The sequence below is a fragment of the Oenanthe melanoleuca genome, chromosome 14 (assembly GCF_029582105.1).
Source record: "Oenanthe melanoleuca isolate GR-GAL-2019-014 chromosome 14, OMel1.0, whole genome shotgun sequence".
NCBI classification, from domain to species: domain Eukaryota; kingdom Metazoa; phylum Chordata; class Aves; order Passeriformes; family Muscicapidae; genus Oenanthe; species Oenanthe melanoleuca.
The window spans coordinates 11,193,683-11,220,159 of record NC_079348.1 but is presented as its reverse complement, the minus strand read 5'-3'; the positions used below and the strand labels follow the sequence as shown (position 1 = coordinate 11,220,159).

The window sequence follows — 26,477 nt, the reverse complement described above, 5'->3', positions numbered from 1 at the left end:
GACTAGTGTTGGAGTATTCCCAGTAATAGTTTTAATAATTTCTGAACTCTGCTTTGGCATGGACTTAATGATCCCCTCATATCCTCCCCAGCCTAATGAATTTGATGACAGTTAAAACCTCAGTGTGATTTAGTTGACAGGGGTTTTTTTATTTAAAAGGTCATCCAAGAGACACCAACAAATAACAAGCAGGATTTCTCCAGTGCTTTTGCTGATCAAACAGATCATTTTTCTTCTGGAGTGCCCAAGGGACTTGGATCCACACTGAGCTGATGGAAAGCAGTCTTTGGCACAACTCTCAGATGTTCATCATGGGCTTTCAAACAGACCTCTGATTCCAACTCTTAAGTCACTTTGGTTAAATTTGTCTTTCAGAATTAATTTTAAACCCAGATAATAATTTTTCTAGTTGCTGAAATAGCCTGCAATTTATTTTTTTCTTTTTTCTTTCTTTCAGAAAATGTACATCCCCAGCACTTAGACAGAAAGAGAGAAATGTTTAAATAAGTCAAAGATGCCATTTTGGGATTAAACTATTCTTAGCATTTACAAGGAGGAAATTATTTAATAATCTATCATCTATGTTAGTAAAAGAAATTCACAGTAAGACATTTACAGGATTGTGGCTTTAAACTGTGCCTTCCTGGAGGTTTTTTGTTTTTATCTTTAAACTCTCACAAGGATGTTTTGGCACTTGAAGTGGCCCTGGGAACACCAAGAGTCAGGAGAGCCCACTTGGTTCTCTGGGTGCTCAGTTTGTAGGGGGTGTGTCAGAAAACACAAGCCCCATTCAAAACAACTGGCACTCATCTGTATAAATAAAAATATGTTAGGATAAAAATATGATGATCTTTAGGCAAAGGGTTTCTTTAAGCAAAGTTGTCTGTAATTATTAATCAAACATCACACAAGATAGCTGGAAATGGTTTTGTCATTCCCAATGATTCCATCTGTGCTGTCTCTCTTGTCATTCATGATTCCCTAATCAACCATTGTCTTCATGTATGCTGAGAATCTTGATTCTAAGCATATGGATGAAACTTTCCAAGTCTTGAACCCAAAATCATATTTATCATGAGTGCTGTTTTCACCCCAGCTAGGAAAGCTGGGAAATGCTTGCTCTGCTCCAGCCTGAGCTGAGAGAGAAAAGAGATTCTTTAGGATTTAGACTGGAAATCATCTGGGCACAAGACCATGTGAATTTGCTTTGCTTGTTGTGTGTTACCCAAGGCTGGGTGGGCTCTGAGGGGCTGAGGAGAAGCTCCCAGAGCTGGGAGGGCTCAGCCACAGGAAGAATGCTCAGTGCCAAAGGAAGGCAAGGATGTCCCAGGGGAGCCAGCCCAGCATCCAAGCACCCACAGAGACAGGCTGGGAAGGTGGAGGAGAAGGGACTTGGAGCTTTGCTTTCTCAGCTCTAACAGGAGGTTTGAGCTTCAGCTCCTGCCAGCAGTTTTATTAATAGTTAACTGCTGGTAAGACTTGGGATGTTTGAGCTTCGTGGGATTTAGTGATTCTCAATGCTGGGCAAGACCTACAGAAAGTGATACTGCTGTGGGCCAGCAAATAGCAAACATGATAGCTTCTAGAAAAGTCCTCTCTGCAAAAAAAAAAGCTCAAAAGTTTGGTTTTGGGATGTTTTATTATTTTCCTGTTTGGAGATTTTTTTTTTTTCCTAAAGGAACAATCTAGACAATGTGGCATTGCTCCCAAATCTGAAATCAATTTGGCATATCTTTGCTCCTCAGCTTTTTTTTTTCCCCCTCTCTTCTGGGCATCTTTAGAAGGACATTGAACATAGAGAATTGGAAGGGATGGGTAATTTGTTATAGGTGACTGAAATATGTGAGGAAAATTAGATGTACTTAGTAGACAAAGGTCAGAATTAACATTTATGTACCTGAACACATACATTTAGAGGAAATGGTGTGTTAAACCTGAATCTCTATTAACAGTGATCACAAAATTCAAATAAAACATTTTCATATTAGGAAACAGGATTTTCTCACCAATTTGTTGCATGCTGGCCACCCAACTATTTGAGGTAATGTTCAGAGAGAACCCTGGTTTCTGAAAACACCAGTCCCAGATAAACTCAAATGGTTTGCTGAGCTGATTTTCAGATACTGGGTCTGAAGCTTTTTATTTATGCTCTGTGTGCAGACCCTGAATCCCTGAAATGTGTGATTCACTCGGAATTAATCTTGTCTCCCTCCACACTGCTATTTTCTCCCTCCCCCTCCCAAAATGAACATAAGCTGTCCTGCATAAAAGGCAGTCCCTGCCTGGCACAAACACTCACAGCTTCACCCTGGTGTGAGGCTGCTCTGACCAGAGCAGCCTTTCAGTGAGCTGACCCAAATCCTACAATCCCCTCCAAAACACATCTGAACCTGCCTGTCTGATTTCCATCAAAGATTGGGATTCTCAGGTCTGGTTGCTTGGCTTTATTTATTTTGTTCCAGTTCAGCTTTTCAGCACATCACAAACACATTTACAAATACCTTGAATTATGCATTTCCCATGGGGTGAAGAATCTTTAGTCCAAACCCTTTGTATTTTCTTATATCTAATTCTGGTGCTGTAACTCCCCAAATGGAAGGCAGCTGTAAAAGCTAATTTAACACAACACCATAACACAGTCCATGGTTTCTGGGGACAGGAAGGCAGGGGTTGCAATGTTTGGGGGTTTGGTGGTTGAGGGGTTGCAATACAATAAGACTTCTATTTTCCTCTGCAAGAAACCCTAAAGCCCACACTGTGTAACCCGCCAGAATGAGTTACCTAATGATTATTTCCAAGGGATCTGTGATTTGCAGGCGCCATCATCTGGGCACAGCCTCTGTTTGCAACTGGAATTGATGGAGTCGACCCTGAGACACAAACTTTGGAGCCTCAGCAAATCTGCAAATGGCTCCTGCTAATAAAACAATATTTTTCTCTAAATAAATATATGTCTCTACCCCCCAACACACACACACACACTGTCTGTGAGTGTTTAGAGATGATAAATACAGGGTAGTAAAGATGGATTAATCCTTTCTTAAAGATTTAATTATGTCCTAGTCTGTTGGGACTAAATCCATTAAATCTAGATGGAATTTCTCATCTATCAGCATGTCCATTCCAAGCATGCTGGTGTGCACCACAGGCAGCTCATCTGTGAGATGCAACCCCCTGGCTCCAGGCCATGAGACCTTCCCAGCCTGCTGGTTCAGCTTTGTGCCTCTTGGGTGTTGTGCTCACTGCTCTTTTCACCACTGTCTGTTGGGGAATAATAAAGGGTTAAAATAGGGTTAAATGGGAGCCCGAACTATCTTTGCATGCTTTGGTGTTCCAGTCATTTATCTGATGGTGAGGAAGGGAAGACCAACCTTCTGTCATCAAAAAAATTAGCATTTGTTCACCCAGTGCAAAAAATAAGTCTTTGCTCCCAGTGCCTCCCGAGAGAGGAGCAGAAACAGAACTTGTGTGACCTCAGGCACAGCAGCCAGGGCAGGGCTCAGAAACTTCCTTCTGAGATAATAGTTTCTTCCACAATGATCTGAAAAGCCTGAGCTTCATTTGCTTTTCTTTTAGAAATCTTTTCCGTACTTTTTGGGGGACCCTCTGGCAGAAGTGTGCCAGGGCCCTGGTGCTTTGCAGGGTTCCATGGCTTTGACAAGAGCAGCACAATGGGCAGTTTGACCCCAAAGGTAAAATCCTGGCAGCTCTGAAGTTGATAGGACATCCTAATACCTCTGCTCTGGGTATATTGCCTTTGCAAAGCAATTCAAATGGATAAATATCTAATGAAACATAAGAAAAACATTGGAATAGAATCACTCTGGAAACAGCAGAATTGGTGTGCTGGGACAGAGCAGATCATACACACATGTTTTTGCTGTTCCTTCCCTCCTGCTTTCTTTTCTAAAATTCCTATGGGTCCCATGGGGAGCAGGAGAATAAACCTGTTGTCAGTTTTATTGCAGAGCAGGCTGCCTAAACTGATGTCTCACTGCAACATGGTTATAAAAAGGAAAAAAAGAAAAACTGCCAAAAAGCCTTGCTGATGTAAATGATATTCCTGTTGGAAGGCTCTCCAGGAAGGGCCCCTGAAACAGGAGAAGCCTAATGCATACAGCAGTATTTTCAAAACACCAACTTAAAAATTTAAAGCCCTATGGCTTTTTTTTTTTCCCTGCTGTAGACTGTGAGCAGAGCTGCCCAGGCTCTGCTCTGAAGAGGATGGAGAGAACAGATCAACACAGTAAACCACAGCAGTCTGGTGGTGATGTGCTGAGATGAATTTTAAATTAACCTGCAAGACAAATAATATTCCATATTTTGGAATGCAGCCTGACCTAAAATTTTCATTTTTATGTTCATTATAGCTTCAGGAGCTTACCATCACTGACACCCCTGATTTCTATACCCAACATATGGTGCTCTTCCTTCTCTTTCTCCTTCACTAAGGGAGGCATTTTGATGAAATAACTCCTTGTGTCGTTGGGATGGGGCAGATTGTTGATACAAATTGTCCCAAGGTCTGGCATGATTGCTCAGCTGTAGGCTGTGTGTACTCTCTTCCCAGGAATCACTGTATCCCTTTCCAAAGTCAGGCTTGTCATGTAATATTTGAAAATGTCAATACACTTGGAAATTTCATTAAAATCTTAACGTTGTCTTGGGTTTGCATAATTAGGATGAAAATCTCTGGAAAATATTTTTCCCTGTGATGCCACTTATATTTCTTCCTTATAGGCAGGCAGAGAGCAATACCAATACAAAGCTCACTGAATTCACGTGCATTAAAATGAAAAATAACCAGGGAAAGGTACTGATTTCTACATGTCCAGAGTTCAGTTTGGTTCATTTTGGGACCTGCATGCTGAGCTGTTCATTTGTTGCACTCCTTGCCAGTGGCCTGTCACTGATGAGATGCCAGGCTTCCCAGCAGACAGTTCAGGGGATAAGTCATGCTCTCTCAGAGCCCTTAATGTCACCTGTGAGCCAGAACTGCAGCTTCTGTGCAGTACCAGCTCTTGCCTCTCTTCATTGCCACTGCTTCCTTCAAAGGGGATTTAATTACCAACTTTCTCTGCTTGAAATTTTAGAGAAAAAAAAAAAAACGCGTAAGGATCCATTTGACCTCTCTTCTGAAAAGCAGTGATGTGAAATGAATATTTGTTGGACTATTGATCTTTGCTTGTTCTTAAATACACTGCAGCCCTAATAAATGCCTTTGGTCCATCCCTCAGCTGGTGTAAATTAGCACGGCTCGATGCAGCTGAGCAGATTTACACCACCTGAGGACACGGTGCTGGGACAGCTGCTTTTCAGCAGTGTGCCCCTGCTGCCATTTCTGAGCCCAGCCTGCCCTGTGTGATCAGCCAGCTCTGGGGACAGGGCAAGCACCTCTGCTTTTTGTGTCCTGTTCTCTGCTGCTTTGCTGGGCTCACCTGAGGCTCTGGAGCAAGGGAGATTTTTGGGGAGCCTGCACACCCCACAGGCACAGGCTGGGAGGGCTCCTGTGCTGCCCCTGTGCCTGCTGCTCCTCACCCTCAGCCAAAGTTATTCAGTGTGCAAGTGCTCTTACTTTTATGGGCCCTTTATGACTCTTCTGTGTGGAACATATAATTTTAATGGGTGGAAATCAAATTAGCTCTAAACCCCACTTGACTAGTGCTTCTTGTGAAGACAGTGGAAATTCTGTTTGCTGCATTCCCAGCTCCCCAAACCGTGGTAACCTCTTGGCCTCCAATGCTTGCTGTGTGCAATGGGAGCCCAGAAATCGGTACCATTTCATTCTGCTTTGCTATTTCACTGCAGTTTGGATTTTCATGAAGCAAAGAACTCAACTAAAATACTGTCTCACTCCCCACACCACACCAGCACATGAGCGTGTTGGTGGAGACAGGTCTTATCTCCATTTGCAAGCTGCTAATTGTGAAGTCTTGCAACATAACAGGGATTGTGCTGGGATATAAAAATTCTAAATAAGACTCAAATCAAGACCGACTTTGAATTTTAAGAAACCTTTGTCCATTACTTGGCTGCATTCCTCTGCCATTTGAGATAGTCAAAGGGAGTTGGGAATAATTGATCCAATATAAATCTCTGACTTCAAATGCCTGCCCTCTTCTTGCATGTCTGATCTCCTCTTCCAGGCCTGCTGAATGTCTCTGCTTTGTATGCATTTCTGGATGTGCTTTTGCCTTTTCCAAACAGTTTCTGTTAACTACTTGTAATATAAGCAAAAAATTGCAATTAGATGTTGTATTGATTTACTCACTAGGTAAGGCAATTGTTAGGTAACTGTATGTTGGTAAACACTATTTGGCATCTCTAAAGTGAAGAATAGATTAAGATTCTAAAAGACTGTAAAATGTCCTGAAGACCATTCCTGTATCTGTTGGCTTGCAAGGCACAGTTATTTATATATAATATCTTCAAGAAGAATCTGGTTGGGAAAGGAGGGGAGGGATAATGTTTTGGGTTTGCAAATTTTATGTGATTTTTATTGCCATCATAGGCATCCCTCTGAGCTTTTCCTCACTCAGACAGTTTGCTGTCTGTGTTTGAATATTCATTGTTTCTTTGCAGGTGCATTAATTTTGCCTTTAATTCAGTTTACTTAAGTCGAAGTAGCACATTTGGTAGGTGGTCAGGGCTCATGATTTCATAATGCAGATTATGCATTACTGCTAACTGGCTCCTTATTTAATGAATCTTGCTGTACAGTGTGAATTCACGTGAAGATGCACCACTGTGTGGACTTGCATTATCTCAGTGGCAAGATGTGACGTTCCTTGCATGCCTCTGTCCCCACAATGTGGCCTTGCTGTCATTTGGGAGAGGACTGAGCTGATCCAGGGCACTGTGGGTCCCTCAGCTCCCATCTCAGGGTGTCATTTTTTTTAGCTCTGATGTAGTGCTCAGCTGGGAAGCAGTGGCTCTGACATACAAACACCACTTATACAAAAGCAAATGAAAATTGTATGTGTGGCCAAGGAGAGCATTTGGTGAGACAAATGCATGGTAGCATCCTAAATCAAACAATTTGCAGCAGGAATGACAAGGTGCAGTTATACCTCCAGTGCTGCTGGCAATTTGGAGGTTTAGGTTTGTTTGTTTTTTAAACCAAGTTTAATTTTTTTGTACAGACATTACCAGCCTCCCCTGAGCATGCAAGATTTCAGCTCTTCTTTTCAGTCTGGTTTAAATGAGCTGAGCCAGCAGCCAGACCTTGGTGCAAATGTTATATCCCATTGAGTCAGACAGCTGTAAAGGCCAGTCTGGGCTCTAAGGTCTTTCCAGAACTAAGGACTCCTTGTAGCTAATCATTCAATCCTTGTCCTCTCTTCACCCTTCTTATGAGTATTTTTCACTTGAAAGTTTCTGTTGCTTTCCCATGAATCAGGCTTTGGGTCTCCAGTGTTGCTGTAAACAGCTCCCAGGCAACTGGGTCATCTGCACTGGCACCACTAAGGGACTTACAGGAGGAAACTTTTGGGGAGGGGATTAAGTGCTTGATCTGGAAACCATACAGGGAGAATGAAGGTAGGATTTCATGCCATTGTTTTACAGAACTGCTTTTTTTGCTAGCACTGTGCTTTAGTTAGCACAGACAGGAATTCATGCTGACACTGCAGAGCTGAAGTTTGAATCTTTTCCAAACTTCCTTACTGACCAGGAGCCTTAAAGGTTTTTGAGAACTACAAAGAAACATCTGTGCAACAGAATTCATTGAACAGACGTCTGCTAGAGCCTCTCCAGGGCTACCTACACCCTGCCTGGTTTCCTGTTATGGATTATTTTAGAGGGGTTTTGGCATCCATCCGATTCTGTCAGATCTTCCAGCACAGAGCATCTCCTCTGATCTCATTCATGATATTTGTTATAGTTATTTTTCAGATCATTTTTATCATTCAGGTTACAATTCTAACAGTATTGGAGTGCAGACTCTGTGGTGTCTTTTAGGCCAAAATATTCTTTTCTATTACACACCTTTGACTCTGGTACTGGTCCCATGAAGAGTCACCCTTATCTAAATCTTCTCTAGTCTACTTTGCAGCAAAAGGAGCCAGTACAGCTTGAACTTTCTCATGTGTAACCTTGCATCTAGACTCTGCTTGTTATCCCTTCTGATTTTCAATATTTACTCTTGAAGCAGTTTATTACAAATATCTTTCATCTTTATAGAAATTGCTTGCACTGAAAGATACTCTATGATCAAATATCTGTCATGGTGCTGGTCTGGGAAAATGGGTGGCCATGCAGAAAACAGGAAAGAACCCAGGCCCTTGCAGCACCAACAAGCACCTTTAGCATGGTGCAGTCCCAGGCAGCCCCACATTCATGTCCAGTGCCTGAGAACAAGGTACAAGACCCTTTCCCAGGGGATCCCCAGCTGTGGTGGGGGCAGCAGCCTCAGAAAGCAGCAGGATGGTTTCTCTGGAGCCCAAGAGCACCCAAAACCGCTGAAGATTGTGATAGAGGGAGATTTCTTTGCTTGTGCACATGAGCTGCTCTGTAGAGTTTGCATGGTGTGTGTCCCCAGGTCATCCTCTGCATGCACGAGTGCATGTGCCACTGTCCCACTTGGGTAAACTGGGATCGTGCTGGGGGTGTGGAGAAAATAAACCTCACTAGCTCTGCTCTTAAAGGGAAATTATTTACTGACCTGTTTCACAGGGAAGGGAAAAAGCAAGACCACAGCCTACTAAAAAGACAATATGCATGTAAGTGAACAGATCAATATATGAAGCCTCTAAAGACTTTTAAAATTTTTTTCATAAAACTGAAATTAGCTGAAAGTGTCTCAGGGTAATACATAAAACAAGATGGCACAGATGTCAAGCCTAAGTTCTGTGCTGATTTATTGTTTATGCCTCATGTTACAGGAATGATATCTGGGGTGGATGTGGGAAGAATGAAGAGAGGAGACCCCACCAGTTCCCTGCAGCAGGTCCTTCCCACGTGGCTCTGTGCTGAAAGCTTGCACCATGGTCTGCATTTATGTGAAAACCTGCTGGGCAGCTGGCTCCACTGGCACTTAAAACTAGACACTGGGATTGTGAGAAAGTCAAACACAAATGGAGATGTAAAAACACAGCTTTGGCTATCTGCAGGGTGATGCTAGTGTCTAAATAACTTGAAGAATAGTGTGTGCACTTGGATTTGAAAAACAGAAGTGCAGATAGATGCTTAAGCAATAAAAAAATAAAAAAATAAAAAAAAAAAAATTTTTGTGTGAGTATAACGTGAGCAAAAGGCAATGGCAGGTTATTTTATACCCTAGAACAATGAACTCTGGGCAGATTTCCTCCAGTTCACATCTGACCTTCAACACTGGGTTAAATTTTCTCCAGTGAAGGAGGGCAGGCTGCTGGATGCTCCTTGAGCAGGTATCCACAAAAGATGGGGAGGAAAGCTCCCCATGTGTCACTTCAAGCCATGCTACATGTTTAGTTTCTAAAGTCAGGATAGCTTTCCACTGGAAAGGGAAATACTGAACTTCCTCATGAGGGACAAGAGGAGTTACAGTGTTGGAGCTCTAGGCATTCATAATCTGAACCTTTCCTTGATGCACACAGCACAGGCATGAGCCTGCTAACCCCTTTTTGACCCTGTTTTGAGTGAAAGGTCAGATCAGATGACCTCTTGCTGTCCCTTCCTACATAAATTATTCTATAACTCTATCTAAGTGCTTTCTTCTCAAAACTTGCCATCCTGGACACCAGGACTCCTGACAAATCACACTAATAGGGTAAATACTGGACATTTTCAAGGATAGTTTATTGAATGTCCAAGAAGGCATAATTATTCAAATATGTGCCAAATTATGCTGGGCATAAAAACATCCTAGTCAGAAGAAATGTGAAAGCAAAGACATAAAAAAAAATACTGAAAAGAGGAATAGAGGATGGGAAGAGAAAGGAAGCAACAATTTGGTGGCCACAGAGATGACACAGACTGTGTCTGGAGATTCATGTTACTGTTAGTGAATAATGTTTGGTGGCACTTGAAAGTGGGAGAGGTTTTGAATGGATCCAAGGAACCCCCAGAGCCTTTTGAAGCCAGAGGCAGAGATAATGAGTCTCTGCATGTGTTCACTGGTAAGCTGATAAATTAAATTTAGGGAAAAATAAAACCTTTAAGCCTCCAGAGTTAAAGTTAATGAAATCATTTTTCCATTCACCCAGAACCTTTGTGGTGCTGGAAGATCAGACCAAAAATGGTAGGAAAGGACAACAGCCAGGATATTTTTCTGGCTGTATGGTTACTGGCAAAGCCAGGCTTGGACACTGGAAGTGGTTTGGTTTGGGTTTTTTTACAGTTCCCTGTAGGAATCAAGGGAATGCCTGCAGGATCACTCTGTGGCTCTTTTCAGAAGTCCCCAGAGCAGTTCTGAGAGCTTTGCCCTGCTCAGGTGGGTTTCCAGGGTTGTGCTCCTCACCTGCTGGTGCAGAAGGGTCTGAACTCCAGCTGGAGCAGCCAGGGGCTGAGCAGCCTGTCCTGACACAGCCCATCCCTCACTGTGCAGCCCAAAAACCCAGACAAAGCCACACCTGGTGGTTCTTTCCCCCAGGGAGGAAGGTGGAAAGGCAGAGTCCAGCTGCTGCAGCATCCCAGCATGTGTGAGGAGCAGGACACTCTGCTGGGTCCCCATGGCTCAGGGATGGTCGCTGTGAGGAGCAGGACACTCTGCTGGGTCCCACAGCTCAGGGATGGTCCCTGTGAGGAGCAGGACACTCTGCTGGGTCCCACAGCTCAGGGATGGTCCCTGTGAGGAGCAGGACACTCTGCTGGGTCCCCATGGCTCAGGGATGGTCCCTGTGAGGAGCAGGACACTCTGCTGTGTCCCCAGGGCTCAGGGATGGTCCCTGTGAGGAGCAGGACACTGCTGGGTCCCACAGCTCAGGGATGGTCCCTGTGAGGAGCAGGACACTCTGCTGTGTCCCCAGGGCTCAGGGATGGTCCCTGTGAGGAGCAGGACACTCTGCTGGGTCCCCATGGCTCAGGGATGGTCCCTGTGAGGAGCAGGACACTCTGCTGTGTCCCCAGGGCTCAGGGATGGTCCCTGTGAGAAGCAGGACACTCTGCTGTGTCCCCAGGGCTCAGGGATGGTCCCTGTGAGGAGCAGGACACTCTGCTGTGTCCCACAGCTCAGGGATGGTCCCTGTGAGGAGCAGGACACTCTGCTGGGTCCCCAGGGCTCAGGGATGGTCCCTGTGAGGAGCAGGGCACTCTGCTGTGTCCCCATGGCTCAGGGATGGTCCCTGTGAGGAGCAGGACACTCTGCTGGGTCCTCACAGCTCCCTGAGTGTCATTCAGGGGCTGCTGCTCTTTGGGCTGTTGCTTGGTTTGTGTGTGATTTCTTCCCCAGCAGCTCCACAAGCCCACTCCATTTGTCACCCAGCCCTAAAATCTGACAGGGATGCATTTTCCCGAGCCAAGCAGCATTTTGCAAGACATAAATCTTGAAGGTGCCTGAGGAGGGCTGGCTCCAGGAGGGCAGGGGGTGACCCTTTTGCTGCCCTGGGTTTGCAGAGATGAGTCTGGGGGTGGCTGGCTCACTCTCTGGCTGGGATGTGGAATTCTTTGCACATGTACAAATGATGGGACGGGAATGTTTCTGTTCATCTACAAATCCAAATTTCTCGTTAAAATTGGTCATTAGTGAGATTAGTGAAAGTATCTATTAATATATGCATTATCATTTGCAAATCTGCTGCAGGCCTAGCAGCTCAGGAATCAATTTGGATGGCCATTTCTGTGGCTTTGGCTGTATAATACACAGACTGAGTTAATTCATATTAAGCATTAAAGCCCTTGCAGTTTTTGCTCTTTTTAACAAGTGTTAGCAATGCATAGAATTTTTTTTTTTTTTAATTTCAAGTTTATGGGCTAATTTTGGCTTATTCCAATTTTATATTTAAAACAATTTTCTTCTTTAACATGTTTTCAGGGGTAATCTATTACTGAGAGCACTAATGACCTTGGATATTAAGTTCTAACTTTTATTTCCCTGCAGCTGCTTGTGGTATCAAAATGGAGGAGGTACAGGGCAGTGTTGGCAGCTCTGATGCCTTTTCCCTTCAAATGGGCTCATACCTAATGCATTTTCCTTTGGATTGTTTTGTTTTCAGTGGTGTTTCTTCTGAAAATTGCATTCCTCTCTCATCCCATGAATCACAGCTTATGTCTTGTGCGTGGGTTTTAGTGTTTGTTTCCATTCCTTGTGACTCCCACATATGAGTGGATTTTGATGCATATTGTGCTAATATTGTGATTGCTGCTGGCTGTGCTGTCTCCATATCAGGTAACCTTATTGATCTTTTTTCTCACCTCAACTACCAGCAGTTTTGCTATGCCTGACCTAATTTCTGCCACTGAAGATGCTCTAAAGTGTTGATATGAGCAGAGAGGTTATCTTTCTTTAACCATGACAATAAAAATAAGTCTGGCATTATCCTAGAAAGATCCAGATTCCAATAGTTGTCTGCACCCATCTGAGCACTGCAGATGAACTGAGAAATTCCATTCACTCCAGTGGAGGCTCCTGGTCTTGAGGGACCCAGAGTTTTCAGAGAGTCTATAAGCACTTTGTGAGCACACATGCATGGGTGTCTTTAATACAGTCCCAATAAAGTAGACAAATTCTTGATGGCCAAGGACTCATTAAATTTAAGTAAGAAATTTCTTCCAAATAAATATTTTTTATGAAGGTGCAGGGCCTTGTAAATAAAGTAAAATCTTCTCTTCAGCAGCACCTGGAACTATTTTTCTAACACACTGAAAGATGAACTGGCCTAGGGTTTTTAAGACAATTCTTTTTTTTTTTTAAACCTGCATCCCTTTCTCTCTGCAATTTACTGCATTTGCTGGCTGTGAGCAGAGCCTGGACCATGAGGGCTATCTATTGCTCACACCAGCACTTTTTGCATTATTCAGCTCTTGAAGAGCATCTGCTGAGCATCCATCAGCATGGGGTGTGTGCCACCACCATATGGGCAGCCAACTGCTGCTGGAGCCAGAGCCTTGTGCTCCCATCTCTCCCCAACAATGCTGCTCACATCTGGCATGCTGTGCTGCTGCAGAGCTGCAGATCCCTCATCCCTAACTGTGATGGAGCTCCTTGGTGGCAGAAAGGAGGCTGGGGAAAGCAGGGCAGCTCTGCAGCTGTGGGGAACAGCGTGCACAGAGCTGATCTCCTGGGCTTGGCTCAGCCTGAGGGCAAAGCCAGCCCTCTGGAGGGTCTGAAGAGTCCTTCTGACACTGCCTTCTGCCTCTGGCTGGGACACAGAAATTACAAAAAAGGTGTTCTCACAGTCATTGCAAGGTAGGATTAGTGTCACAGTATTGATGCTTCAAGGCATGCTGCTCTGCAAGCCCTTGGTGTCACTGTGAATGCATTTTCCACCATGTATCACATTCATGACTGTGAATACATTGTCAAAAAATAAAAAAAAAAGGTTTGTATGGTGTTTTACTGCTTGAAGGCCCAGAGGTCTGATGAGTTGTTGAGTGACCACATGTTTGTCAGTGGATGTAAGAAACTATTTGCCTTCTGTTTGATGATCATAATTCCTGCTCTCCAACTATGAGCAGAAGGGAGGAAGGATCATTTGGTTTCTTTTTCTTTGTGTTGTGTGTCTCTTTCCACAGCCCTGAAGTTGCTTTGAGATCAAATTCACTCTTCTGTGTTTTGGGGCATTCAGGCTTGAATCTGAATCCTTCACACTCTGGCAGGATGAGGTTACAGAAATGTTTCAGATTTTCTTGGAGTGTATTTCTGGCTTACAGAAACTTGCTGACAATTTTTTTTCCTTATCCTTAAGTAGCTTTGCAGTGATCAGAGCACCATTTGTCCCTCTGAAGTTCCTGAGGGCCCTTGTGAACCTATCTTTCATTCTATATTACTAGGTAGCTGCCAAGGCACATGAATTAACTCTCTCACATGTAGTTTTGCCAGGAATCTCATGGTAACACACCAACATTCATTTTTTTACACTCTGTAGTTGGTGATTTATGGAAGGACTTCTGCCAAGAGAATGCACCACTGCAGACTGTCAGAAAATGCTATTCACATGTAAAAAATATTTTCTCCTGGGACTCAGCCATGTGGGTAACTCCATTCATTTCCCTGAAGGAATTCCATTTTAACTAAAATTTATTACATGAACTCAATTAGCAGAAAAAATTAGGGTTTATTTCATGCAAGTTACCAGATGTCAAAAGGGGAAAACCAGCACTGGAAGTGTTTGTCATACATGCAGCACCCATTCAGATGTTAAAAAAACTGGATAGAGGCTCAAACCAGCCTCATTCTACAAGAGAATTCCCCATTCTCTCCAGATCCAGCTGCTTTACTCAGACAGTTCTAAAAGATCCAGCTTCTAAAATGTATCAGGGGCTGGACTCCTTTTAATGTCAGCTGGATCCAGATGGTAAAATGCATTCTGAGGAGCAGGGAATCAGCTCTCCTGAACTGTTCTCAGCTGCAGTACAGAGTATTTCTGATGCAGGGTTCACAGATCAGGCTGTACTCAATTGTTCAGTGCAGACCAATTTAGGGTTGATTTTGCCCTGAAAGGGAAAGAAATTACAATGCAGGAAACTGTGTCTTCCTTAGGATAGGCAGAGTAAGAGAACTGCAGCAGGAAAAAGGTCTGGTTCGTGCATGGTTCCTTGCTCCCTGAACTGTAAGTGCAAATTTCAGCAGTGGGATATTTAACTACACACCCTAAAATAATGTCTAGAGTGAGCAGAGCCTTCTTGTGTGGTAGGACTGAAAAGCAGGCAGGGGCACAATTCCAGTTACAGCAGAGAGGACATTCAAACTTGACAAACCCTGACATTCTTCCAGTGCTCTGAGTGTCCTTTTCTGCCAAAAACACTTTTAAATGCCCCAAAGTTGCCTCTCTTGGCACAAAGGCCAAGGCAGACAAGGAGGGTCCTCTAAGCACAACCAAAGGATGTGTGAATCTGGACATAAGTTGGCACAAATGGATGCTTTTTAATAGCTTGTTTCTGTGTAGATCCTTCTAGTTTGTACCTGCAGAGGAACACATCCCACCAGATGCTTTGGGTGTGGAGGAACATGGGTGCTCATCCCTTTGCTTTGGCTCTTGGGGTGACCTTGAAGTGAGTCAGGGAGAGGAGAGGCAGGAGAGATGCAGAGCAGTTTGGCTTCTCTCTGCAGCCATGAATTACTCTTGAACTAAAAGCCAGTGTGGGACCCCATGCCCCATGTTTTCATAACCCCCATACCTATACACTTGCTGATAAATATTTCTGTCCTGTTGTTGACTCATATTTGTGACTAGTTTGGTGGATACACCAAGCAGGTTTGAATTTTTCCAGAGTTTAATCCTGTAAAGGAAAAACCTGGACTGCTAAACCTTCTTACTTGAAGACTTAAGGCTGCCCATCCAGTCTGAATAAATTAGAATTTTAAAAATAAAGCTCCAGTGAGGTTTTCCCAACAGTAAAAACAGTAACCATTGATTTGGTGCCTGAAGGGCAGCAGCCCAGTCCATATAAATGGCAGCTACAAATGGGAGATACCAGAGGAAGAAAATGTAGAATTCTTTGATATCTTCTAACCTACAAATAGGTTAATTTTTAAAAGTTGTTGGCTAACTTGCATCACAGAAGGAATAAAAATCCACAGGTATTTTGTCACAGCCATGTGTCAGAGAAGATCTTTGTGAGCAACCTCTTCTTCTCAGGCTGCCTCAGGTGTGGGACACGTTTCTGATGACACCAGTGCTCTCACCTCATCTGAATGCAGAGCTGGCATCCTCACCCCTCCAGCGCAGCCCGGGGACTCCCGCTGAATTTCTTATCTGCTGGCATTTTGACCAGGAAGTTTGCGTTTCCTCTCGAGCCTCCCGTTCCTGCAGTCGTTGCCAAAATCCTGTCAGAGAGTCTGGACAAGGTCATGACTGCAATTCCTCTGTGGCTGGCTAAACCACGCTTCTCAGCTCATTGCCAGACTCCTTAGTTGTCTTTAGGAAGGTTATCATCTCAGGGAATCGCTGCTATCAAAAAGATTATTCTTAAAAGCTGCAAGTTACTTATTCAGTCTGTCAAGCCTCGTTACATTAGAGGACTCCATGACAGAATATCTAAGAAATTTATCTTTTTGTTCACGGATGGAAATGATGGTCCCACTAAGGAAACTGCAAATTTAATTATACAGTAGATTTCCTCGCAGACAAAATTTCCAAGGACCTCAGTATGTCAGCACTTACTTTCAAATCTTAATCCTCAGCTCTGACTTTGGTTTTCACTTGCTAAAACACTTCAAGTGACACTGTTCATCCAAAGCTGTCCTCCAGGTCCCAGGTCTGCACCCCTAATTCACTCCAAGTTTTTTCTTCCCGAGGAATCCAGGGGATTCCTCATTTAGTGTGGAGGTGGTGGGAGCGCGCCCTTAATTGCTGTTCTAAATTCTTTATTAAGCATTATCAGCTGCTGTTGGGCAGAGGGGGCTGTGTGCTATTCCTGGCTCTGCTGTGCCTTGCTGTGTGCCTGCAGATAAGTGGCTCAGCTGCTCAGAGCCTCACCTCCCTCCTCCCAAAACAGCAGTGCTTTCCCTTGGCAGCACTTTCCATCCGTGGTGTGTGCTGGATCGAGGGAAAGCTTCCCAAGGTCACTGCCACTGCTCCTCTTTGGCCACAGGGAAACTGAGGCAGGCCAGGGCACAGCCTGCCCAGCACTGGGGATTCACCTCCAGCACCCACCAGGCCAGCTGCCTCCCAAATTATTCCTTGAGTGCTAAATCATCAAACTGGGGTCCAGAGTCACTGCTACATCTCATGTCTTCCTCCCTGTCATTTCTTTGGGTACAATTCTGACTTTTGTGATATCTGAACACTTTTTGAATAGCTGAAAGAATTTTCTGCTCAGAAGAGAGACCCTTTGGACAGCAACTGAAAAGCTTAAGCCAACACCTCCCAGTTGTATCCACCAGCTCCTTTGTCTCTGGAGAGATCTAGATTTTTCTCTTGGCTCACAAACATTATTAATAGATCTTTTTCAATTTAGGGGAGAAAGATTTAGCCTCTGTATTTGTAATTCTGGCCTTTCAGAGGAAGCCAGTATAAACAGCACTGTGTCCTGGCCCAAATCCATTCTGCGTTATTAGGGTGGCATTGATTTGAGATCTCACTCCATTAAAATTGGAAGTCTAAAGCAGTTCCTGCTACAAATGGGGTCTCTCAAGGTTTATACATTAGCTTAGCCCTCAACATTGCCAGATGGTCAAAAACTGGAAAGTTTCACAAATGTTACCAGTGCCCTTCACAAAGTGAGACTTTCAAATTAGCCCCCACTTCCATCCATTGATGTAAAGTGCTACTTCCCATATGTAAATAAACTCCACCAAGAGGAAAATAGATTTTGCTGAAAGAGATTTCTGGGATTTTCTTTTCTCAGGTGGATGTATAAGCATTTTCCTGCTGCCATTGGGGTTTTTTTTTCAAATCACTTGCACGCTGATTGTCCTGTCCCTTCCCAGTGTATCAGAAGAGAAAGGCAGGCAAGAACTCCCCAGTTCCTTCTTCAGTGGGTAGAGAAGGGGGTGGTTTCCAGGCAGGGGGACCTGCCCCCTCCCTCACCCCAGATCCCTGGAGATCTTGGTCTGACCAGCTCAGTGCTCCCAAATAATCTCATTTATTTTTCTTCACTATGAAGTTCATGTTTGAAATCTACCTAAGATTTTGAACAGAGTAGACTCTACTTCACAAGTTATGACAATGACTTTTTTATTTTCTTTTAGTCCTTATTACTTTTTAAATATATTTGAATTATTTCTATAAATTTTTGTTAATTTATTTTATTTTATTGGTTTCATTTTTTTGTCTCACTACTACCAATAGTCCCCAGAACTCTTCATAAGCACAGGCACAAGTGGGTCCTCTATGCTGACAAAGCAATGCTGGTATCTTATTCCTTTCACATTCCCTTATTTCCACTTAAGTTACAGATCCAAAACGCTGAGGAAAGCTACAGAACTAGGAGTATGTTTGCTACCTCTTCCCCACATACAGCTCCTACCTGATAACCTCCATGTTGATGAGATCTGGCCTTAATGCAGTCAGACACATTGTCAAGTTCCCCAGAATTTCAGCCCTCCAAAATGTAGAGAAGCAGTAATTCTGGGTAGGCTGGTGTATACCTGTGTTGACTTCTTTCTTTTAAAAACCATTATATACTGTGTGGTACGTGATGGAGCAAGAAATTCCTGAGCTTTCACTGTGTCTAGCTCATTGATTTTTAAGAGTCTGGGAGTTGGGAGCCTCTGGAAGCAGCTTGACACGTAATGTGAAACCTGCAAATCCTGCCAATTGCCACGGAAAGGTGAGAGAGGTGAAAAAAATCATTTCACACTGTAGACTTTGGCTCATTTTTTGACACTGAGAAAACAACTTTTGCCAGCAAAAGCAAAGCCTGCAGAGCGTGGGGTGGGGAGCAGAAAGCCAAGGGGATGGAGCTGCACTGGCTGCAGCCCCAGGAGCAGCCCTGAGCATTCGTGCACCCTGAGCACTGCAGCCAGGGCAGACAAACGCCCTCATGCAGACCCCAGCTGCTTTCCAAACCTCAGCAAGAGTTTACTTGCAGAAGAAGTCTTTGAGGCAAGAAGGTGACAGCTCTTGTCAGAACCTGACACGCAGCAAGGACAAGTGCACCACATTTCTGCCACTGGATCTCTGTGAGGCTTTGTTCATTAACCTAATATTGTTTTTTATCAACCACGTGGTGGGCTGCTTCCCTCTCTGAAACTGCTCAGGTTGTGATTCTGTAATCTTCCTGCTGACAAGGACTATATCATTCTTTAACCCCTAATTTCACCATTATCCCAATGCACACCTTTGACTCCTGTGTCTTGGGTTTCAATACAGGATGTGACAGAAATGTGAATTCTGTCCCCATCTGCTGCAGCCGGGTGGGGCAGTGACCCTGATCTCCTGGCACACATTATCTGCTCATGGGCCAGCTTTAAACCAGCTGGGCAATCATCTTTATCTTCCCACAGCCCATCCTCCCTCCAGGAGATATCTCCTGTTCATGGCCACTGAGTCCCAGGGCATGACTGATAAAATTCCATCATCCCACTGGGAGATGCTCCAGCCAGGGGAGCAGCCAAGCCTTTCCTACCCAGATAAAAACTGACATTTGGAACACCAAAGCAGCCTTTACCCGCTGGATTCCAGAGGAAAGCCAGACCTTTGCACATCATCCCTGGAGCTTCAGAGGAAACTGCACCTTCTCCAGGAGCACTGCTCCAGCTGAACCACATCTGCCCCTGCAGGAGGATGCAGCCACCATTGAATGGGACTGTGCCAACACCCTGACTGACTGACTGTGTCAGCTTGGATTCTGACTCTGGCAGGGTTTGGGATTGTTCTGTGTAATACTGCATTTCTAGTTTAATTTTCCTAGTAAAGAACTGTTATTCCTAATTCCCATCTCTTTGCCTGAGAGCCCCTTAATTTCAAAATAATAATAATTTGGAGAGAGGATTTACATTCTCCATTTCAAAGAGAGGCTTCTGCCTTTATTGGCAGACACCTGTCCTTCAAACCAGGACATACTGACAACAAACTGGCAACTTGCTGCAGCCCCTAAAGCACACAGGTGGGGCAGTGTGTGTAGGCAGGGATGAGATCTTTCTTTAGACTAAGTGGTAGAGCTGAAAAACGTTATGCAAACTTTTCAGTGCACAGGTAAACAAATGCATATGTTGCAGTAATGAACCTGTCTCCTTGTGGAACTCAAAGCACTCCACAGAGACGAGTAAAGTGACTCAGCCATTTCTGTGTGATTTGCTCACCCACCAAAATGAAAATCTTTGGAAATTTTTGTCTCCTGCTTCACCAGGACCACATTTCCACTGCTGTGCAGTAAAGCTTTATTTCCTATCTCACTGCAATGCCAGGGAGAGAGGAACAAGATAGAATCTCTTATGTGCAGGGTGATTCCTCTGGCAGTACATTAGGAGGGGAAAGAAGCATCAGTTCCAAGGTGTGTCTAAGATGAAAAATGGAAGACTTTTCTTCTTAGGGTAGAGGGAACTAAAAATCAAGACCCAACACAAAAAAATCTGTGGGCAAAGTATGCTCTTTTCACAGAAATTATGAAATGGTTCCTGTTTGTGGGAAATGGTGTCATTCAGGAGCTAGTTCCCTGTTTCCTATCCCTGCTTTATTTACCACATCCCTGAATGTATCTGCTTTTAACAACTCAGATCTTCAGGTCAGGGTATGTGACATATCACACTGATACTTCTAAGTCCATTTCAGTGGCATTTTAGCCTGAAGCCAAATTGTGCAGCATTTAAACACCACTGATAAATAAACAATTGTAGGCAATAATATTATTTCTAGAGCAGACTAGTGCTGAGTATCCTTTAAAGCTCTCATCTTCATCTAGAACTCCTGGATCTGTGTGTGCCATGCAGGGTAAAACCTCCTTGTTGAAGAGCTTGGAGAAAACCCCACCAGAAAATACTGCAGTTGCACATGTGGCAGATGTAACCGTTCATGTCCTAACTCAAAATCCACTCTATGGATCATCCTTGAGACATCTTTTGTTTTTCCTTCCTCAAGAAGGGCAATAAATCAAGCTAAGTTAAAAATTTTATAGCTACAGCTGGTTTTGGCTTATGCAAATGCAACATTTCAATCACAACATATGGGAAAAGCATATTCTTTCTGTTCTCTCACATAACTCAAAAGCTGCTATCCTCATTTTTTCTGAAGCTTTTCAGAAACTATCATCTTTGGGTGGAAGCTTCAGACAGGAGGTACAACCCAGCTCAAATTTGTTCAGTTGAAAGACCAGTGAGCAAATGGAGGGAATGGAATTGGAGATTTTAACTACAATTTGTTTGCTGACAAGAACTGTAACCAGGAAATACTTGTTAGATAGCTCGATTTCAGATTTCAAAACTATGATAATTTCTTACCTGGGCTTCTCCCTAACACAGCACGCTTGAAAAAGTCGCAGTAGATCAGTTTGAGTTTCATTATTTCTCCATCACCTCTGTTGCTCACTGTGCTTAAAGATGCCTTGTGATGAGATTTCTTTGTTGCAGACACAATTCAGAGCCACACAAACTGAATTGCTTCCTGATGGAAGTGACTTGTCATCGTCTCCTCTTTTCCTTTTGAAGCATCAGTACACCAGAGGGCCTGGGAGCAGTGGGGGCTGAGTGTGCCCTGCCTGCTGCCCCAGTTTAGGGAGCACTGGGGCTGCAAAAGGCGTAGGACCAGCACACATCCAACTCTCACTTAACTCCACAGGTTATTTTCTCCTCTCTCTTATTATTTAATTATTCCAGAGTTATTCTGAAGGAACAAACCCTGCAGCACTTGAGCACATTCAATCACAGGTGGACTAATCCTGAATAAACTTGTGTTAAAGCCTCATTCCTGGGAATCTCCTCCACAAGTTCATCCAGCCCTGGTTGTCTCCTCTGACCTGCACAGGGAGAATGAGGGATGGATGGAGCTCGTTGGGAAGGGATGGTGGCACGAGGGGAAAATCCCCAGAATGAGCCTGTTTCTGTAATTACAATGACATGATTTATCATTCCTTTGCAATGTAACATAAATCCCTATCTGCTGTGCCAGAGAAAGTGGCTTTTCCTGAGAAAACCTCCTGGTGACAGTCCAAGGGCTGGTGTTTATGCTGGGAGTTCAGCAAAGTCAGCAAGGGGGAGAGGGCAGAGAGAGGAGGGCAGGAGGTCATTAAACACCAGACACCTTCAGAGATGTAGCAGAATATGCCCAGCACAGGAAACCCAATCACCAAACTCTGCTCCTTCCACTGGACAGTAGCCAGTTTCACCAGCCACAGCTTCCAGGCAGCTCTGGATGAGTGAGGCTGAGACTGGGAACAGGGGTTGATGTCTTTGTTTCTCACTGTCCAACCCTATTTTGACTGGCAATCAATTCTATTCAATTTCCCCAAGTTAAATTTGTTTTGCCCATGAAATTGTTAAGAGATGTCCTTTCTTTATCTCAGCCCATAAGTTTTCCATGTTGTTTTCTCTCCTGGCTCGTCCAGGGGGTGATGAGCAGTTGGGTAGGAGGGACAGCCAGCAGTGCCCAGCCCAGACACTGCCCTGCTCTCCCAGTGCCTTTTGGGAGGGTCCAGCTGGACCCCAGGCCCAGCTGAAGCACCAATCATGGGGAATGCAGAGCACCAAGCCTTTGGTACAGGTTAGAGGAGAAACTGCACCTCAGCTCTCTTCCACACATCTCATTAGGTGCAGCACACAACCAAAGAGTGGGACCCCTCCCCTGAGGCTGCCATTTGTTTGTGGGTCCAGATGGAATTTAAAGAGCCATAAAAGGTACAGGTACAGTTGAGTGCTGTGGGCTGCAGGCAGCTGCTGGCTCACAGAATGCTGAAACACTGACAGGGGAGTAGAGCACTGTCTAGGATGGGGACAGGACACGAGGGAGACTGCTCAGGACCATCCTGCCCTTGCAGGATGCCTTCAGCATCACATATCAGCCCATGCCAGCAGCTCGTGCTGAGCTAGACAGACCTTTGATCCTGCACTTTTATTGCTGATCTTGCAGTCTGGTATTGAACAGGAAGGTTTTTGTATGGCTTTTTGTACATCCCTCCACTTGGAACAACAGGGTTCAGTCCCTCTAAGACGATTTTTGGGAGTTTTCTATTTCTCATCCATAATACTGCAAGAGTCCTATTTGGGACCTGGAATTACAAAATAATACCTTCATAAAAATATCAGTATTGATTTCTCATGGTCAGAACTACAAAGCACATGAGACTTCCAGAGTCACACAGGCATGTGCATCCAGCTTTGCCTAGCTTCACTATTAAGAAATGGCACAATTTCCCCCACAAAAGTAATATCTAGCTCCTCACATAAGAGAACAGCTGTATTTACTTGACTTATGAGTATCTTTACTGACAGATTTATCCTTTGCATCATAAAAAGCATATTTGGGCTTTTAAAAGTGCACTGGTTGCTTCTTTGAAGCTTGCAGCAATAGACCATTCTCATTTGAAAGACATAATATTACCCCAAAACTAAACATATTATTTTATACATCCCAGCCACCCTGATTCCTTGTGCCTGAGGGCCTCTGAGCAAAAGGTGTCATTTGGAGCATGCAGCAGAGAAAACTCAGTTATGTAGATATCACATTTCTCTGCTCCTTCTGTTCCAGAAGAGCTGTATCCACACCTCTCGCTGGGAAGCTGCTGGGTTTTTCCTGTCTGATGCTAAGCTGCACCAGTGTAGATGGCAGTGTTATTTTTGGAAGGCTCATACTTCACATTCCTAGCGTGAGGAGCTGGAGCTGGCAGCCAGTCTCGTTCAGTAGCCACTCATGGGGTGGGTTTTGCCATGAGCCAGGTCCTCAGGGTCAGGGTGAAGCATCACGAGGCTGAGGGGGAAACCAGGGCTGAGGGACATGGGGGATGAGGCTGGGCAGGGTGGGATAAGGGCAAGGATGGGCTGGGATAAGGACAAGGCTGGGCAGGGTGGGATAAGGGCAAGGATGGGCTGGGATAAGGACAAGGATGGGCAGGGTGGGATAAAGGCAAGGCTGGGCAGGGTGGGATAAGGACAAGGCTGGGCAGGGTGGGATAAGGGCAAGGCTGGGCAGGGTGGGATAAGGGCAAGGCTGGGCAGGGTGGGATAAAGGCAAGGCTGGGCAGGGTGGGATAAGGACAAGGCTGGGCAGGGTGGGATAAAGGCAAGGCTGGGCAGGGTGGGATAAGGGCAAGGCTGGGCAGGGTGGGATAAAGGCAAGGCTGGGCAGGGTGGGATAAGGGCAAGGCTGGGCAGGGTGGGATAAGGACAAGGCTTGGCTGGAGCAGAGGCTTGTACAGAGTGCAGGGGAGGTGTATGGTCAGCATTACACCTGCCTAAGCCCTGCTGCCTACAGTCTATCCAGCCCCACCTCAGCCTGGGGGATGCCACAGACACCCCAAAAGCCAGCAGATTTCCAGCACAAGTGATCCTCAGATCCCTGCAGCCGCAGAAGGGAGGGAGTGTGTTTGGCACCCTCCGGCTCCAGGCCAGAGCGAGAGCAGGGATGCTGCCAGTGAGCTGCTTCTGCCTAATGAACTGCTCCTTTTCTCTGCAGCAGCAGATAAGAGCAATTAAACACTAGATAGCAGATTAATGATTACTGCAACATCACGCTAGCTCATGGTGACAAATCTGTATAAATATTCACCACAGTGGTAGGCGAGGTGTTCAGGCAGTGCTGTGCCCTCTGTGTGGCAAATCACCCAGAGACCATGCAAGGGGAGAGCGTCTGCTGCCTGTCACATCCATTAATTATCACTGCAGAGGGAACTGGAGGGGAGACCAGCTTAAGTGTGTTACACTGCATTTGCCAAAGGTTGTTTTGGGCCCAGCTGCCACCCGGCAGACAGGCTGTGGAATCTCCACCTTGGGAGGATGTTGTTTTTGTGGTGGGATGGTTTGTAGCTGTGGATCAGCAGCTTTCCTTAGAGCTGGCTTGAGTCTTTGTGTTTTTATTGGAAATTATGAGGAGAATTATGTGATGACACATTATACCCATGGCCTCTGGCTCCTACTTTGTTTTCTGCTCACCTCTTGCTTGCTATTCCTGCAGACAACAAGCTGGACTAAGGGGATTTGGGGTCTGATGCCATCTAAGAATGCCTGTTAATAAAGAACAGAATGAAAGAGATCAACTTTCTGTCACTTAAATTTAAGTGCTGGCTAAATTTTCTTTCTGGATTTTGAAGGACTCAAACCTAGCAGTGTTTGAGATACCCAAAGGGTGAGATATCACTTTTACAATAATTTGGAGAAGCAGACTTGATTGTGGTCTGTTTCTTATTGCACATAAAGCACCTCCAGAATACTGGCAAGGCAGAGAAAGTAAAATGATAGCTGGGCTGAAGAAGATCTGGATTCCTGAGCTGAAATCTCTTTTTGATCAAGAGATTTTACTGAGCAGCTCTATTCTGAGGATTCTAGATTTTGTTCCCTAAAGAGTGCTTTGCTGGAGTCTACAAAATCCACATGTGAAACATCGGTATGAAAATATTAGATTTCTCTAATATGTTTAAAATATTTAAAAATAATTCAATTATTTTAGCTGAGTCCATGTCTGAAAAGTCTCTATAATGATATCCTGGTGTGCAAGAGATGGGTTTCAGCACATTGTGACACACTAGCTGCTGGGATAACTCACAGGATGGACAGGCAGCCAAAAGCATGAAGGGTTATTTGTAAATCTTGCTCTGTTTTGTTAAGCAGAATCTTCAGCAGTGGCAACATCTCAGTCACCTCACAGAATATTTTATGTACCTGTATTCACATATATTCTATGTAACAGTGAATTTAATTAAATTTGTTTCTCAACATGTCAGCTATGTCCCACATCAAAGGCACTTAAGTCTTTGTAGTATCTCCAGTTGTGTTTGGATTTGCCTTATGATGGGCACAGCCCTGAGAACAGGCAGCCCCTGAGCAGTAGCTGGTAATAATATTTGAAAAGATGATTGTGTCTCAGAATGAATCATTAGATCCCATAAAATGCATCTGTCACTGTAGTGTTTAAACCCTGCTTTCCCCACCCTCTCCCCACCCCCCCATTTGCACTAATTAGTGTAGGATGAGCTGCTGCCTAAAAATTAAGAGTTCTAGAATATTTAATTGATCCTAGTCCCTGTGAATGCCACGCCTGAGGAATCAGAAGCAGAGAGCCACAGGAGCATGGCTCATCAGGGGCTGCATTTGGAGCCCCCCCAGCCAGGGAGCCCAGAGGGGGTGGCAGCCCTGCCAGGCACCTGCTGGCCCATGGCCCAGCTCCATCCACCCCTCACACCCCTCACAGCCCCAGCACTCTCTGTCCTCACACACAGGTGAGTGTGTCTCACCCAAAGCCCCCAAGGGAGGAGTTACCTGGGCAGAAATGGCCTCCTGGAGGCAGGAAGCGTTTCAGTGCGTGGTAACTTTTCAAACCCTGCTCTTTAGGATGCAGAAGTTGCCAAGGATTATGAAGTTCTACTCTTAAAAGTGACATAGTGTGGAATCATGCTTATTGCACCCCAGTGGCTCTCCCCTAAATGTGCTCAGCAGGCACATAAAGATGTGAGCTGTTTTTCACTCATCAGCTCCAAAAATTTACCTTGGATTCTTGCTTTATCATCCATAATTTGTTTTAAAGGCTCCACTGGGCAGGTGGTTCCCGCAGCCCCAGCCAGGAGTGCAGAGCACATAAAGCACCTGGGCCCCTGGGGCTGCAGAGCTCCCCTCCCCAGCACTCTGTCTGGCAGCCAGCATCCCAAATGCCTGCTGCTGCTGTGCTCACCTCCTGCTGCTCTGCCTGTCACACCCCAGCACTCAGGTGGGATTTGCTGGAGTTATCTGTGGTTAGGGATCTCTTTCCCAGCACCCAGCAGCCCCAGCTTGCTGAGTGGGAGCAGCCAGGAGGCACCGAGCAGGGAGAGGAGGA

At 44.8% G+C, this 26,477-nt stretch overlaps 1 long non-coding RNA gene across 1 annotated transcript in view; it reads left to right on the top strand.

Annotated features, from left to right (window-relative positions):
* LOC130259274 (uncharacterized) overlaps positions 1–10,235 on the top strand; it is a 68,237-nt gene extending 58,002 nt beyond the window's left edge. Inside the window, exon 3 of the long non-coding RNA XR_008841605.1 lies at positions 8,883–10,235. This is a non-coding gene — a long non-coding RNA (uncharacterized LOC130259274). The remainder of the gene's footprint in view (positions 1–8,882) is intronic.
* Positions 10,236–26,477: the final 16,242 nt, after the last annotated feature.